This window comes from Schistocerca nitens, chromosome 8 (assembly GCF_023898315.1).
Source record: "Schistocerca nitens isolate TAMUIC-IGC-003100 chromosome 8, iqSchNite1.1, whole genome shotgun sequence".
In the NCBI taxonomy this organism is placed as follows: Eukaryota; Metazoa; Arthropoda; class Insecta; order Orthoptera; family Acrididae; genus Schistocerca; species Schistocerca nitens.
Window position 1 is genome coordinate 159,427,355 of NC_064621.1, and position 17,460 is coordinate 159,444,814.

Sequence of the window (17,460 nt, forward strand, 5' to 3'; positions counted from 1 at the left end):
AAGATCTTTCCTTGTCCTTATGGAGGTGCTAACATCTTACCCAATCCTAGCATTGAATGACAAGAATACTGAGATAGAAGTTCAAACCGACACTAGCAGTTAAGGGATAAGTGCAGTTCTATTGCAAATTCAGGAATGTGCTGAAGAGGTAAGGTGCCCATACTATAGTTTATATGGGGAAGTGGGAGCTACACCCGCAGATATGGTGTACTTTTAATATTTTAGAAGATGAATGGCTATTAAATATCCGGAAAAAAATTTCCAATTCCGATTCTGTTAAAAACCTGCTCAATAACAATACCATGTCGATTTGGTATGGCCCATGTAGGACGGACAACGCATACAGAGGAAGAGCGTTGTATGGAACATCAGCGTTGCACTCTCGTACTTCAACCCAGTAAGCCTGCAGTTGCGGGACATTGTATTTCCAATGGACATTCAATGGAGTATGACAAAACTTTGATTTTGGCCACAGCAATAACCTTTTGGGACTTCATTATCAAAGAATCCGTCAAAATATGTATTGTGGAAAATCTAATGAACCGTGACAGTAGTTACCAAGTGAATAACGCGTGGAATCCCGTCATCTCCAAAATTTGCTCAAGACGAAGATGCCAGAAGACTTCGATAGCTGCGGCCAGCGACAGTACCGACGGCAGCTGAGTCTTGCAGTTCCACCAGCGAGGGCGCTGTCGCTGGGCGGTGTGGTCCTTCTCTCTCCACGACTTCAACGCATGCGCGGCAGTAACATTAGCACACTATATAAGATGGAGCAGAGAATGTCTTCGTGAGTCCTCGTCTAGCTGACCTGAAGATGACTGGCAATTGTGCTGCCGAAATATCGTGGAATGAAGTTTACGACGACCGGCTGCAATCCCGAAATCTTTTTGAACAGTTGATTCACGGGGAAATTTTTAAATTTTACAGGTTAGTGTTACTAGGGGTTGTGACCAATAAATGGCGCTAGTGCTCCACAACACCGACCCGGTCTGTTAGGTGACGTTTGTTGCTGGCGAAATGGCATCGAAGCAGGAGAAAGTGCAATTTGTGCATTTGTTTCACGAAATGAAATCGCCCTTCAGTGTTCAGTGTAAATTGAGGGCTTCTTATGGACGTAGCCCCCCTGACATTAAATCAATAAAGCGATGGTATGCAAAGTTTAAGGGGCTCCGGAAAGGCTCAAAATCATGAAAAGTTCAATTTTTACTTTTTTGCGTTTTCTGAATCTGCAGACTATTACCTTTTAATAGATATATAATTTATTCAATTCCGAAGACTACAACTATTTTTAAATTTTTTTTTGAAATGTGTTCTACATGGGCGTGACCCACTGTGGCGCTGTTAAACTGCTGTCAAATGGTGTTATTATTAACGTCCGTGTTCATCAGGTACATTTTAGTGATGTGAGATAATGTATGTGTTGTGGCTAACCTGTGATGGTTCAATATATATCGCTGGTGTGATTGTCGATTGTTTCATGTTTATTTACTCTGTCGTTATCTCGAAAATATTCGTAATTAATTCTGTTTCTTGAGTCTCTGTTTTGTTGAAGTATAATAATGAGTAAAAGTAAAGTTGTTAGAAATCCTCTGAAGGCTTTTAAGAAGAGGAGAAATGTTGGAAAGCCAAAGGTATTTAGAAATATGGGAATGAAGATAGGTTCTAACATGGTACGAGCGATGCTTGCTTTAGACAAGGAACGCCTTCGGGCTGCAGACAGGGCTGTAAAGAGTCTAGAAATACAAGCAAGAGTACACAGGAGGAGGAACAAGAGGAAGCTGGAGGAGGAGTTTGCAGAGGATGAAGATAATCCATCCTATGGACCTGGAATGCACTAAAAAGTTAATGCAATCTTTGTCGCTCGATTCCCAAAACTTTTATTTTCTCATACTAATTACATGTTTTCTAAGGATCTTCCAAACATATTTGTTTCAAACTTTCAGTAAATGTTACACAGTACCTTCTGCATAATTTAACACAGCCTTTTTCCAAACAACTGTATATTTTTGAACATATAAATAAAAAATTGCAAAAAAAAATGTTGTGAATTTTCATTACGATTGAAAAAAAATCATCTTTAATAACTGAACTAAAATTTTGTAAAATCCCTGTGTTAAATTGTAGCCCATATTCCAATAAATAATCTGTAAAAAGTTCAACTTCCTACCTCAAATACTTTGTGAGGAAAGATGTAATTTATAAGCGTTATTTTAACATTGCAAGTATAGGGCGTTCCGGAGCCCCTTAACGAAACAGGCAACATTGAAGATCATCCTCAAAATGGCAGGCCTCCTGCGAGTGATGCAACTGTTGAACGTGTTTGGCAATTGTTTCAACAGAGTCCGTCTAAATCATCTCGTCAAGCATCACGTGAACTTCAAATACCGCAAGTGTGGTGACGATTCTTCATGAAAGGCTTAGGTTGCATGCTTACAAAGTGCAAATTGTGTAGGCCTTGCAACCGAATGATTTGCTGACACGTGCTGAATTTGCAACTGAGATTCTCAACAGGACTGATGGCACTAACGATTAATTAAATCACATGTGCTTTACCGATGAATCTACCTTTCATGTCAGTGGAATGGTAAATAGGCATAATGTCTGTACATGGGGTTTAGAGTCTCCACATGCTACTGTACAATTACAGTGGACAGCGAAAAACTGAATGTTTGCTGCGGCCTCATGCATAACAAGGTTTTTGTACCGTTTGTCTCCGCAGAAAATCAGTTACCACTAACATTTACTTAGACGTTTTGCAACAGTTCATTGCCCCACAGTTAGAAGAATATCACCCATGGATACTTTTCCAGCAAGATGGAGCACTCTGTTTTCAGTCAATAGGCCTACCTAAGAAGTCGATCTGCAGCCTGGCATCAGTTCTCAGCGAGACTCGTCCGCAGAAAAAGCATTCTGAAGATTACGAATAGTTGGATGGTCCAAATACAGAATCGAGTTGATTTTACGATCCGGCAGCAAACCCGAAGTTTTTCAAGACTTATTACGCCGGGAAAGCCTAACAAGTCACATCAAGTCGGTACCGCAGTTAACCTCACACGTGCAGTATGTATTGACAATACTGAGAATATCTGAGAGCCTCGAATTTAGATCGTCGGTTGGTTGGTTGGTTTGGGGAAGGAGACCAGACAGCGTGGTCATCGGTCTCATCGGATTAGGGAAAAAATGGCTCTGAGCACTATGGGACTCAACTGCTGTGGTTATCAGTCCCCTAGAACTTAGAACTACTTAAACCTAACTAACCTAAGGACATCACACACATCCATGCCCGAGGCAGGATTCGAACCTGCGACCGTAGCAGGCCCACGGTTCCGGACTGCGCGCCTAGAACCGCGAGACCACCGCGGCCGGCGGATTAGGGAAGGACCGGGTAGGAAGTCGGCCGTGCCCTTTCAGAGGAACCATCCCGGCATTTGCCTGGAGCGATTTAGGGAAATCACGGAAAACCTAAATCAGGATGGCCGGACGCGGGATTGAACCGTCGTCCTCCCGAATGCGAGTCCAGTGTCTAACCACTGCACCACCTCGCTCGGTTTAGATCGTCGACATTTCTGTTATTGACGATATGCAACCACAGACGGTAAATATATTGACGGTATTATTGAACAAGTGAGGGCCTCTTAAGGCTTATACTTTAGTTCCTGCCGAACTAAACATTTTGCAATGCAAGAATCATCTAACGTAACGCTATTAAGCTTATTAGTACAGTGACTAGAACAAAAAGTTTGTTGATGTTTTACCGTGTGCCCTGTCTTAACTCGTTTGAGGTTTTACAACAATGGCAACAATACGACTAACAGGACGACATAGGTACAGCTTGCCTGTCGTACTACACTATTCTGACAATGACACGCCTGTAACTGTTACAACATTCCAATTACTGTCCACCCACAGTACAACTCAAAATAAATTATTGTTCCAGTGTACCAACATTGAATTATTAATACTGTGATTGCTGTGGTACTGTGGAGATCAGAGAAATAAGCTAAATGTATTAATTTTTCTGGTTGTATTTCGTTTCATCATCATTAGTCGTTTTACTCATTGCTGAGTGTCGTGGCCTCATTGTCTCATTCATTATTTCGTTTAGTCGAGCGAAAACTCGGAAAAATTATAATTTCATAAGGTATATTTAACAACTGAATGCCAGGGCTTGTGAGCGCCCCAAAACAATTTTCCGGGTCACCATATGTTACGAAAAACTGGGACGCTACCAGTACCGGTTTTGTTGGGCGTTTGGTCACCCTTGTAGGGCAACATCGACAGGTTGCAAACTTGATAAAATTGTTATATAACGCCGAAGGTATTCAACATTTTTCAGTTTTTCTGGTACTACTATGCATCTAACATTCCTGGATCACTCAGGGTCTTATGAGTTCTTCTATGGAAGAGACAGATTCCAAAACAAAGGTATCAACATATAAAATAAACTGCACATGCACACGCAGATGATCAATCGGCGAAAATACGAAAAAGATGGCACGTTTGCGTCCATCTAAAACTGTTTGGTAATCGACAGTTTCGATTAAATAAATATCACAGATCTTGTGGATGGAATTTTACTTACGGACCAACACCGGTCCGCGTGGAGGATTTCTACTTTTAACATCCATAAAAAGTTGCTTTCACACCTGGTGATGTGTCTATAAACATTTTGTTGAACATTTTTACTCTTAACGTGAAAGCTTTGTAAAAGAACGTTTTATTAAATGAAATATCAGCATGTGCACCACAATGACTGCACATAAACGAACACAGCCACATAAACGATCACTGAGCAATAGTAACATCTCCAAACTATAGAAATTTACTTTTAGCGCACTTGCAGCTATAACAATATTCGCATATCAGTACCTGCTACATAGAAGACGATTAGTGTTATTGTGAGAATTTTTTTTCTGTATTTTGCCTACGGCAGCTAACTGCTATTAACCATTGGCAAGGAAATAGTATGGAGGTATTATACCTCAATGGTAATAAGGTTGCAACAACTTTGTTCAAAAAAATTAAGTTTTAAAAATGGTTCAAATGGCTCTGAGCACTATGGGACTCAACATCTTAGGTCATAAGTCCCCTAGAACTTAGAACTACTTAAACCTAACTAACCTAAGGACATCACACACACCCATGCCCGAGGCAGGATTCGAACCTGCGACCGTAGCAGTCCCGCGGTTCCGGACTGCAGCGCCAGAACCGCTAGACCACCGCGGCCGGCATTAAGTTTTAACATTTAGTTTTAAGCAAACATAGGTAAATAAGTACAGTTACTAGTTTTGAGTAACTTTAGTATTCACAAACCTATCACCGTAGTTGAATATACCGGTAATCTAACTGAGCAAATTTTACAATTTATCTCTATTGTGTATTGCCCTGAGCCGGTGACCTAATATAACCTTTGCTTAATTCTGTGGAAATAAACGTTTGCGCCGACTCTTCAGCACCAGCAATAGCCAGTTTTGGTCAAATAAGTCTAAATCATGTAGTGTAATCTATCGTAAATAATTTCAGTTTTCTTTTGTAAACAAAGTTATTTTTCGTGAATAATTTTCATTTTCTTTGGTAAGCAAATTACATAAAGCAACATAATTAAACTTTCAGAGGTATCTTTAAATAACGCAAAGCAATTTTCGTTATAATACTCATTTGCAAACAATTTTATCAAAAGTCCGTCACGCAGCGGGCGAATGACCTTTCCTGGGTTAATGCCACACTAGGCGATTTTCTCCCCTCGATAATAATCGCGGCTGAAATAGTCGCCTAGGGTGACACACTTCAAACGATTATAATCGCGGCGGATGAAGTCGTGCCGACGAAACTGGGTACCGCATTAGCGCCAAAAATCAGTGGCTTCTGCAGTTGTGTTGAAACCAGCCACGAGGGACACCATGCATGATGACCTGTCATTCAAAACTGAAATATTTATCTGCAGCAGTAGTACATGTCGTTCGACGTCGCAGAGGCCGTAAGCGCTAACGAAAATGGTGGGTTCATCCAATTACAATGAACCGTCCAAGTGAAAGAAAGTTTGTGTTGTTACACAATAAACTTCGGAGTTATCCGGAGAAATTCTTTGATTATTATCGCATGTCCGTAGAATCTTTCGACTTACTGCTCTCCAAGATAGAAAGCCGGCCGGTGTGGCCGTGCGGTTCTAGGCGCTTCAGTCTGGAACCGCGTGACCGCTACGGTCGCAGGTTCGAATCCTGCCACGGGCATGGTTTTGTGTGTGATGTCCATAAGTTAGTTAGGTTTAAGTAGTTCTAAGTTCTAGGGGACTGATGACCTCAGAAGTTAAGTCGCATAGTGCTCAGAGCCATTTGAACCATTTGAATATAGAAACTAAATTACAAAAGGATACCAAGTTACGTGACTGTGTTGGTGCGGAAGAAAAACTTGCAGTAACATTGAGATGCGTTTTTTAAATTAAATAGAGTAAGTAATTTATGGGCATGAACATACACTTAACATAAACTACGAGGGTGAGTAAAATGAAAACCTTAAATTTGTAATAACAAATCGAAATTTCGCGACGTTATCCTGTAAGTTGGTAAGCATGCTACAAACAGCGTGCAGAATGGCCTGTAGGTGGCAGCATAGTGCAGATGCACACATACCGTCGCAGTATCAGTATAAAGATGGCCGCCCCATTTGCGACTTGCACCAGGGAAGAACAGCGTTCTGTTATTCGGTTTTTGTGTAGTGAAGGTGTGAAACCTATTAAAAATTATCGACGAATGAAGGTTCAGTACGGTGATGCATGTTTGTCACAGCAGCAAGTCTGCGAATGGAGTAGGAAGTTCGCAAATGGTGTTACTTCAGTGGAAGATGCTCCTCTTCCAGGTCAGGCACAACGAGTTGTGACTCCACAGAACATTGCAGCAGTTGAAGCCATAGTGAAGGAAAACCTCTGAGTGTCACTGAATGACACTGCAGCATGTTTACAGATTAGTCATGGGTCAGCACACCACATTGTGCATGATGTGCTCCAGCTTCACAAAGTGTCTGCAAGATGGGTGCCACGCCAGCTGACTCCTGAAATGAGAGAACGACGTGTTGATGCTTGTGAAGAACTTCTTTGGCGCTTTGAACGAGAAGGTGATGGCTTCCTTGCAAGAATCGTTACTGTGGACGAAACCTGGGTCCACTTCCTCCAACCGGAAACGAAGAGAGCGAGCAAGGAATGGCGCCATTCCTCATCACCAGAACCAAAGAAGTTTCGAACAGAACCATCAGCAGGGAAGGTTATGCTGGCTCTCTTTTGGGACGAAAAAGGCGTCATTTTGGAGCATTACATGCCTCGAGAGACCACTGTCACCAGTGCATCATACACAGATCTCCTAAAAAATCATCTGCGGCCTACAATCAAATCAATGCCACGTGGATTGCTGTCAGGAGGTATCCTTTTGCAACATGACAATGATAGGTCCCACACTGCCCATACAACAGTTGCAACAATCACAGACCTGCATTTTGAGTGTCATCCACCATACTCACCAGACCTTGCCCCAACTGATTTCCATATGTCTGGACCACTCAAAGACGCAATGGGAGGAAAGAAGTTCCGTTCTGATGAAGAGGTGTGCCAGGCGGTGCACGAGTGGTTGTGCGGACTACCAAAAGAATTTGTTTCTAAAGGAATTTCTGCACTTTGTAAGAGCTGGAGGACTTGCATTGAGCGTGGGGGAGATTATGTTGAAAAGTGATACAGCTTTGTACCACTTCTGCACAATGAATAACATTTAAAAAAAATTTAAAGTTTTCATTTGACTCACCACAATGAAAGAGGTTACATTACAAGTTCATATCAGCTGCCTAATCACTTGTAATAGTCGTCAAATGAAGAGATCAAGTCTTCATCCAGCAGTTCAGTAACTGGTGAGAAATAAGTGATTGGACTCTCAGGAGTAGGGCTTCTGTGCTTCTCGATATCGACATACCTGACAGCAAGGTATTTGTGGAGGAGTGCTGCTCTCTAGTCTTTCGGCTGTGAGGTTTTATTAATTGTAAAGTTTCTATTTGAAAAACTAGTTTATCGGCGGTAGTCATTTCTTTTAAGTAAGGCAAAAGAAATGTCAAAAACAGCACAAGTTGAACTATATGTCAAAACTCTTGTCAGTTCTCTTTCAACTAGGCCCTCAAGTTTCCTTTTATTTGCTTTAGCAGTGGGAGGCTGAGCAGCAGTGTTAGGAGGCGGTGCACTGTCTTCATGATGCTTTTCCGCTTCCTCATCCTCAACAAAAGAGGCATCTTTCATATTTCCTGGGGTCCTGAAATTAAAAGAAACATTTCTGGAAAAACCCACGTGCCACTTTGTACCGTGTAAATGCGTGTGATGTGACAAATATATAGTAAGACGGTATTGAGTGGGTAATTAACTACCATATCCATTGGAAATACCTTTCAATTTTACAAAACTGCAGAAGAAAGTTTTTTTACTTACTTCCTCAACTCCGTGGATTCTTGCAGGAAAGACATCTGTCTATAGTAGACATATGGTTTTTTTGTAGTCGTTGCCCTGCCACTCTTATTATTTTTTGGAATTCTTTCAGGCTGCGACTGTATGCATCACGCATATTTTTCCACCGCTTTTGTACTTTTTTCCTGTAGGACGATAAAAATAATTTTTCTTACACATGCTCATTAAAATTAATTAATTCCCATCAACCAGATACTGTGTTTTATACTCTTTTTTATTTATAACAAGTATCTTTGAACGGGATGCTCCATGAAGTCTCTGCACCATGAGTCTTTACTAGGACGCCAAGCTATTTCATCTATAATTGAAGATACATGCAGAGAAATTTGGAACTGCTTACAACCAAAGTACATGCCAGTGCCAACGAAAACGGACTTACAAAAAATAGCTCTGAGTTTTGAGAAAACTACAGCGGGCCGGAGTGGCCGTGTGGTTCTAGGCGCTACAGTCTGGAACCGAGCGACCGCTACGGTCGCAGGTTCGAATCACGCCTCGGGCATGGATGTGTGTGATGTCCTTAGGTTAGTTAGGTTTAAGTAGTTCTAAGTTCTAGGGGACTGATGACCACAGCAGTTAAGTCCCATAGTGCTCAGAGCCATTTGAACCATTTGAGAAAACTACAAATTTTCCTCGCTGCATAGGTGCGGTTGGTGAAGCCCTGGAAGAGCGGAAGTGAATTTTTTTGTCATAAAGTTTCATTCCGTTGTGCTTACGACAGTTGAGGATAGTGACTATTGCTTCCGATACAATGATATAGGAGGATATGGACACGGTGGTGATTAAAATATTTTAAAAGAAACTTCGGAAGAGCATTTTATAATGGAAGGTTACCTTCTCCAGACGCCAAACCTTCGACTAATGAACCAAACAATGAAAATGTGCCATTCGTATTTATAGGTGACGAGGGTTTGGCTCTTGATAAACACTTGATGCGGCCTTTTGCAAGAAAATCACTCACATTCTCGAGGAGAGTGTTTTATTATAGGCTGGGTAGAGCAAGACGTGTAGTAGAATGTTCGTTCGGCATCCTTGCTAAGAAGTGGCGAATTTTCCACAGGACCATAGATGTTAATATTGACTTAGCTGAAAATATTATAAAAACTTATTGCGTGCTGCATAACTTTCTGCAGAAGCATGATGGCTATCGGTTTGAAAATACTTTAACCTGTTCTCTGGAATCTATGGGAAACGTAGGACTAAGAGGTAGCCACCGTGGTTGTGACATTAGAGATATGTTTTGAAACGACTACTGATCTGTGGAAGGATCAGTTCCTTGACAAAATGCATACATTGTCGGCAAAGATACCTAGACGTCTGCAGATGAGGATGTCATTGTTGTCAGAAGCTGTACTTAGTTGTATTAATAGTTGATACATTTCATGTTCCCATTGTCCTGTTGCACTATTTGCCTAGTGACTTAAATACGTAATGCTACGAATACATTCACAAGAATATCATTCTTTCAAAAAACCCTTTGTAATTTCCCTTTAAACTTTTGAAATAACTTATTCCATAAAACCATAAGTTTTCGATTTTTTTTTTCAACTGTGTCCTCATAACTTATTTTTTTTTTACCTTTGGTCATATTGGATTAAAATATTAGTAAAAAATTTGTACAAATTCAGAGTATTAATTTTCTGACTTTTTAAAATATTGAAAAAAGTCTGAAAATACCTCAAAAAACATTATACAGGGTGATTCAAAAAGAATACTACAACTTTAGGAATTTAAAACTCTGCAACGACAAAAGGCAGAGCTAAGCTCTATCTGTCGGCGAATTAAGGGAGCTATAAAGTTTCATTTAGTTGTACATTTGTTCGCTTGAGGCGCTGTTGACTAGGCGTCAGCGTCAGTTGATGATAAGATGGCGACCGCTCAACAGAAAGCTTTTTGTGTTATTGAGTACGGCAGAAGTGAATCGACGACAGTTGTTCAGCGTGCATTTCGAACGAAGTATGGTGTTAAACCTCCTGATAGGTGGTGTATTAAACGTTGGTATAAACAGTTTACAGAGAATGGGTGTTTGTGCAAAGGGAAAAGTTCTGGACGGCCGAGAACGAGTGATGAAAATGTAGCACGCATCCAGCAAGCATTTGTTCGCAGCCCAGGAAAATCGACTCGCAGAGCTAGCAGAGAGCTGCAAATTCCACAATCAACTGTATGGAGAGTCCTACGAAAAAGGTTAGTTATGAAACCTTATCGTCTGAAATTGGTTCAAGCACTGTCTGCAGCTAATAAGATTAAAAGAATCGATTTCTGTGATTTTATCCTTGCTCAAATGGAAACAGATGAATCTTTCGTTTCAAAGATTGTGTTTAGTGATGAAGCAACTTTCCACATTGGCACTTATCTGTCCATAACTACCTGAACGTCAACTACCCGAGGCGATGGATCGGCCGCCAGGCAGCCCGTGACAGAGCACTTCATCACTGGCCTCCAAGAAGCCCTGATCTTACCCCCTGCGATTTTTTCTTATGGGGGTATGCTAAGGATATGGTGTTTTGGCCACCTCTCCCAGCCACCATTGATGATTTGAAACGAGAAATAACAGCAGCTATCCAAACTGTTACCCCTGATATGCTACAGAGAGTGTGGAACGAGTTGGAGTATCGGGTTGATATTGCTCGTGTGTCTGGAGGGGGCCATATTGAACATCTCTGAACTTGTTTTTGAGTGAAAAAAAACCTTTTTAAATACTCTTTGTAATGATGTATAACAGAAGGTTATATTATGTTTCTTTCAATAAATACACATTTTTAAAGTTGTTGTATTCTTTTTGAATCACCCTGTATTAAATCATGCAAAGTTTCAACACAATTAATTACATTATTTTGGCGCAACAGGTTTGTATGCATGTCAAGCTATTAGAAGGAGAAGGAAGAATAAAAGTTAAATTACTTTTTTGTCAGTTGTCTAGGCGAAAGTTACGCCGATTGTCATGACAATTTGCATGCACCTACAGTGGCGGATTTACATATAGACCCACAAGGTATGGGCCTAGAGGCGGCACCTTAAGGGGGGCGTCATACTTTGCTCTGTACTCATTTTAATCTTTTACGTTTTAAAATAACTGCACTTACAAACAACAATATTTTTTAATATTGTTAAACAGCTTGCTAGTTTAAGTAAGCCTTAAGAACGAAATTCGACAATACAAACTTGGAAATAAATATACATAGTTTACTTGGTGACTGAATGGAAATTTAAAATTGGGTTTCTGTCTGGTATCATCTTCATGATTCTTCAAAATATTCCTAAGTAAGCTGTCAGGATGGCAATCTACAATAAGATTTTTGAAATGTTATTATTCCGAGAATGTTGTCGGCTTCTACTTCACTGTACCATATTTTCCCCGTGTAGAGAAGAAGCGGACAAGTTGTGGACTTCCCCTACGTGGACATGTTGAAAGATTCCATTCATTACATAACTGTCAATTTATGATGTCTCTTGAACTTATAGCCGAGTTTGATTCTTTTCTCGCAGAGCACGTTGAATGATATGGAAACCCAGGGCACGGTCATACGAGTTATGTTTCTTCAACAATCTGTGCTGAAATAATAGCGCTTCTTTCTGAACAAATAAAAAATAAAAATAATTATTGGTAGTGAAATAAAACAGGCCAAATGTTTCTCTATAATAGTAGATTCTACTGCTGACATTTCACAGTTTGATCAATTATCTTTATATTAAGATATGTGAACGAGAATGGTGAACCTGTTGAACGTTACCTTCTGATTTTACCAAACCCGGGACACAAGTCCGAAAACTTAGCTGAGGCCGTACTGAAAGTCCTGTCTACAAATTCCATTGATATTACTGACTGTGGAGGACAGTCATATGACAACGCAAGCAATATGTCACGAATCTACACTGGTTTGCAGGCATGCATAAAGAGCGAAATCCGAAAGCGCATTATGTGCATTGTGCAGCACATTCCTTGAAATTTAGTCGGCACTAGTGCTGCAAGCTGTTGTCGGGAAGCATGACCATTTTTCAATGTAGTCCAAAAACTTTAAAAATTTTTCTCTGTTTCTACACAGTGCTGGAATAAACTTCTTTCTTTCATGAAACCAGGAAGCAAAACGGTAAAAAGTTTATCAAAAACACGTTGATCAACAGGAGAAGAAGCGTGTGGAGGTCTATATGAAAACTGGGAGGACGTTATCAGTGCCCTCACACACATTGCCAATACGAGGTGCATTCAAGTTCTAAGGCCTCCGATTTTTTTTCTAATTAACTACTCACCCGAAATCGATGAAACTGGCGTTACTTCTCGACGTAATCGCCCTGCAGACGTACACATTTTTCACAACGCTGACGCCATCATTCCATGGCAGCGGCGAAGGCTTCTTTAGGAGTCTGTTTTGACCACTGGAAAATCACTGAGGCAATAGCATCACGGCTGGTGAATGTGCGGCCACGGAGAGTGTCTTTCTTTGTTGGAAAAAGCCAAAAGTCACTAGGAGCCAGGTCAGGTGAGTAGGGAGCATGAGGAATCACTTCAAAGTTGTTATCACGAAGAAACTGTTGTGTAACGTTAGCTCGATGTGTGGGTGCGTTGTCTTGGTGAAACAGCACACGCACAGCCCTTCCCGGACGTCTTTATTGCAGTGCAGGAAGGAATTTGTTCTTCAAAACATTTTCGTGGGATGCACCTATTACCGTAGTGCCCTTTGGAACGCAATGGGTAAGGATTACGCCCTCGCTGTCTCATAACATGGACACCATCATTTTTTCAGCACTGGCGGTTACCCAAAATTTTTTTGCAGTGAATCTGTGTGCTTCCATTGAGCTGACTGGCGCTTTGTTTCTGGATTGAAAAATGGCATCCACGTCTCATCCATTGTCACAACCGACGAAAAGAAAGTCCCATTCGTGCTGTCATTGCGCGTCAACATTGCTTGGAAACATGCCACACGGGCAGCCATGTGGTTGTCCGTCAGCATTCATGGCACCCACCTGGATGATACTTTTCGCATTTTCAGGTCGTCATGCAGGATTGTGTGCACAGAACCCACAGAAATGCCAACTCTGGAGGCGATCTGTTCAACGGTCATTCGGCGATCCCCCAAAACAATTCTCTCCACTTTCTCGATCATGTCATCAGACCGGCTTGTGCGAGCCCGAGGTTGTTTCGGTTTGTTGTCACACGATGTTCTGCATTCATTAAACTGTCGCACCCACGAACGCACTTTCGACACATCCATAACTCCATCACCACATATCTCCTTCAACTGTCAATGAATTTTAATTGTTTTCACATCACGCAAATTCAGAAAACGAATGATTACACGCTGTTCAAGTAAGGAAAACGTCGCCATTTTAAGTATTTAGAACAGTTCTCATTCTCGCCGCTGGAGGTAAAATTCCATCTGCCGTACGGTGCTGCCGTCTCTGGGACGTATTGACAATGAACGCGGCCTCATTTTAAAACAATGTGCATGTTTCTATCTCTTTCCAGTCCGGAGAAAAAAAATCGGAGGCCTTAGAACTTGAATGCACCTCGTAATACGTTTGAAAAACCACTTGTGCGAAATGTGGCTTCAGCTTTATTGAATCAACTCAGCAGACTAGAAAAAGTATTCATGATGACAGTTTGGAAGGACATACTCCACAGATTTAATAGCGTAAATCTGACATTGCAAAGTGTAAATATTGATATTAAAATAGTGCATGAATTATATGACTCACTTATAGGATTTATTGCATCTATTCGTGGCATGTTCGACTATTATGAAAATAAATCCATGGAGATTGTGACTGATATAGACTGTGAATGCACCTATAAAAGATCACGAAAACGCAAACTTCATGATGACGAAGAAGCAGAATCTGAAGAAGTTTTTCTGACTGGAAGGGAAAAATTTAGAGTCGAAACATTTCTCCATTACTCGACAACTTGTACGCCGAATTAGTGAGGAGGAAGGAAAGCTATAGAACACTGTTGGACTCCACAGTTTTCAGTAACCTTAAGAACAGTTCACCCGACGGCATTGCCGAACTTGCAGCAAAACTCCAAGCGTCATATGACACAGATTTAGAGCCTTCCTTCCCAAGTGAATGTGTACATTTGGCGGAACTTTTGAAATCTTCTGAGATAAGTGATATACCAGTCGAAATTAGTAAATATTTACGAAAAGGTTACTGTCCGTGTTTCCGGATGTTGACATTGCTCTTAGAATATTTCTATGTATGACACTTAAAAATTGTTCAGCAGAACGCTCGTTTTCGGCACTTTAAAGACTGAAATCGTACTTACGTCCTGTGTTGTCTGAGGAGAGATTGAACGCCTTGTCCATTCTTTTCATCGAAGCCGACCTCCTAACTGACAACCGTCTGACCTATGAAGATATGATCAACGAGTTTTCTGCCGTCAAAGCCAGATGCGAACTTTGCTGACTGGTGAGTTTGTTCATTTATTCATATTAGTTTTAAAAATGTAAGATTATAAGGTGATTTTTATTATAACTCGGAGCACATTCATTGGATTTACAGACTACGTATTGCCTGTTTATTTTACAAATGTCGATGGCAGAACGCAGAACGAAACCTCGTTTACGTTCAGACGTGACCAAAGGCGCCCGACAATACTAAACAATACCCGAATGATCTAGGCCGCCCTCGGGCATGGATGTGTGTGATGTCCTTAGGTTAGTTAGGTTTAAGTAGTTCTAAGTTCTAGGAGACTGATGACCCAAGACGTTAAGTCCCATAGTGCTCAGAGCCATTTGAACCATTTGAACCCAGGCCGCTCGGCGCTGTACAGTCGAGTCATACTGATACTGTAGTATATTACAACTTATGCGCATTTTTGGCGTCTGCTGAAATGTACAGTTATCGCGTAAATTACGTTATCGGAGAGTACGCTCAGATGAAAAAGTGTTAATAAATAACGTAGTTCAATTCTGTCGATAAATGCGTAAACGCTTTGCTAATACCGTTGGAAAGGGCTATGGTGAGAACAGTAACTGCAGTACAAAACTGTTCAGTCCTTACATGGATTAAAGGCATTGTGCACATTTATTATGCAGCATCTAGCTACACAGACCCTAATGCTTTACACGTTAACTATTAGATTATAAAACAAATTTGACTTTTTCCCTCTAGTCGGTAAAATTATGTAATAGCAAATCCAGTTCTATGTATTTAGTTATTAGTTGCACCTAAATCTCTATTTCATTTTCATTTCTTACGCTTTCCTATAGGTTCACGTATTAATACTGAACGTGTTTTTTTTCTTTTTTATCTGCTATACATTCAGGTTATTAGATCGTAAAACGACAGTTTAATTTTAATTTAGAACGCATTTCTGTAAAAGTACGTATTAATTTCTAATCTATGACACTTTGGCTTCAATTTTTAGATCGTAACACACTTTTTTTATTTTCAACGGTTTCGTGTAAAAGAACATATTAAAAGTGAACGTATAACAAAAATCCGTTGTCTCCTACACGCTCTGCTGAATTTTTAGGCCATAAAAGAAAAGTTGTTTTCGTTGTGTTCGTTTCTGTTGTCTTTCGACAGAAAAATGTATTAACGCAATGCAATTTTAAGTTTGTTTTATCCGCTGCCGTACACCAAGTACAGTTCAGGAACCATATTACATTTTGATTGAGCGCGACTAGACCGCTGACGCGCGTCCTTCAGAACAACGAATAGCAGAGTACGCAAACAGCTCACAGCGCTCCCACCCAAAACGGCAATTGTGAAGTGACCGAGTACTAGGTATTATTTAAAAATTTTTTTTTGGGTGGGGGGGGGGGGGGGGCGGGCATATAATATGGTGTGCCTTGTGCCTTGGGGCACAACATTTTTAAATCCGCCACTGTGCACCTATATACAAGTATGTACGTTCATCATCTTACCTATTGTATTTTGTGCATCTAGTAATAACAAGTTCCACTTCTCAGCCCAAACAACATCTGGACACACTTTCAGTAAGGGGACAACCTTCGTGCCAGGCCACGCTGCATTGATGCCAAATTCATTCAAGGTGGCGGCGATGACGTCATCCAAGATGGCGGCATGAAGACCTGGCAACATCGCATGATGTCATCCAAGATGGCGGCTTTTGGCGGGAAAATAGGCCAATTGTGCTATGTCCACTAACCTAACCTCAAGTAGAAATGGCGGGAATTTTGAATTTTGGCGTGAAAATAGCCCAATTGAGCTATGTCCACTAACCTAAGCCTCCAGAAGAAAAAATGGCGGGAAGTTTGAATTCCAACAGGATAATGCATGCAAAGACCGTACTTGTCTTTTTATTATTATTGATTATCATTCATTAACATTCATTATCATTTATTATTATTTATTATCATTCATTATCATTTATTATCATTTATTATTATTTATAATCATTTATTATTATTTGTTATTAATGACCTGCCTCCACTAGGAAATTCCCTCCAAATTCAAATTCCAACACAATAATGGCTGCAAAACCTTACTTTTGTTTATTATTATTCATTATTATTTATTAATATTTATTATCATTCATTGTCATTTATTATCATTCATTATCGTTTATTATAATTCATTATCATTTATTATTATAGGCCTACCACCACTAGAAAATTGCGCCAAATTCAAATTCCAACACGAAATTCTCTCAAAAACTGTACTTCTAAACGCACTTTGATTTACGCGATCCCCACCTTGTCGCATGCTTGGTGTAAAAGCGAGACTTTCATAACTAAGTTAGCTGTGGGTATTTGTGAGGGGCTGTAATCAGTGTACACACTTACCCGACAGACGGGTGTTTACAGAGTTGGTGACGGGATGACTTGTAATTTTCACATGTTGGACGCTGCTGCTATACGCATCGGTTTGCTTGTAGGATGTACCGGCTGCTAATAACTATCATTTTTTATATAGACCTGATGGAGTAATAGTATTATTTCTGACTCGTGATCTGGTGTGATCATTGGGCACTAGACGTGTCCGCAGGGCTATATTGGGCTCGTATC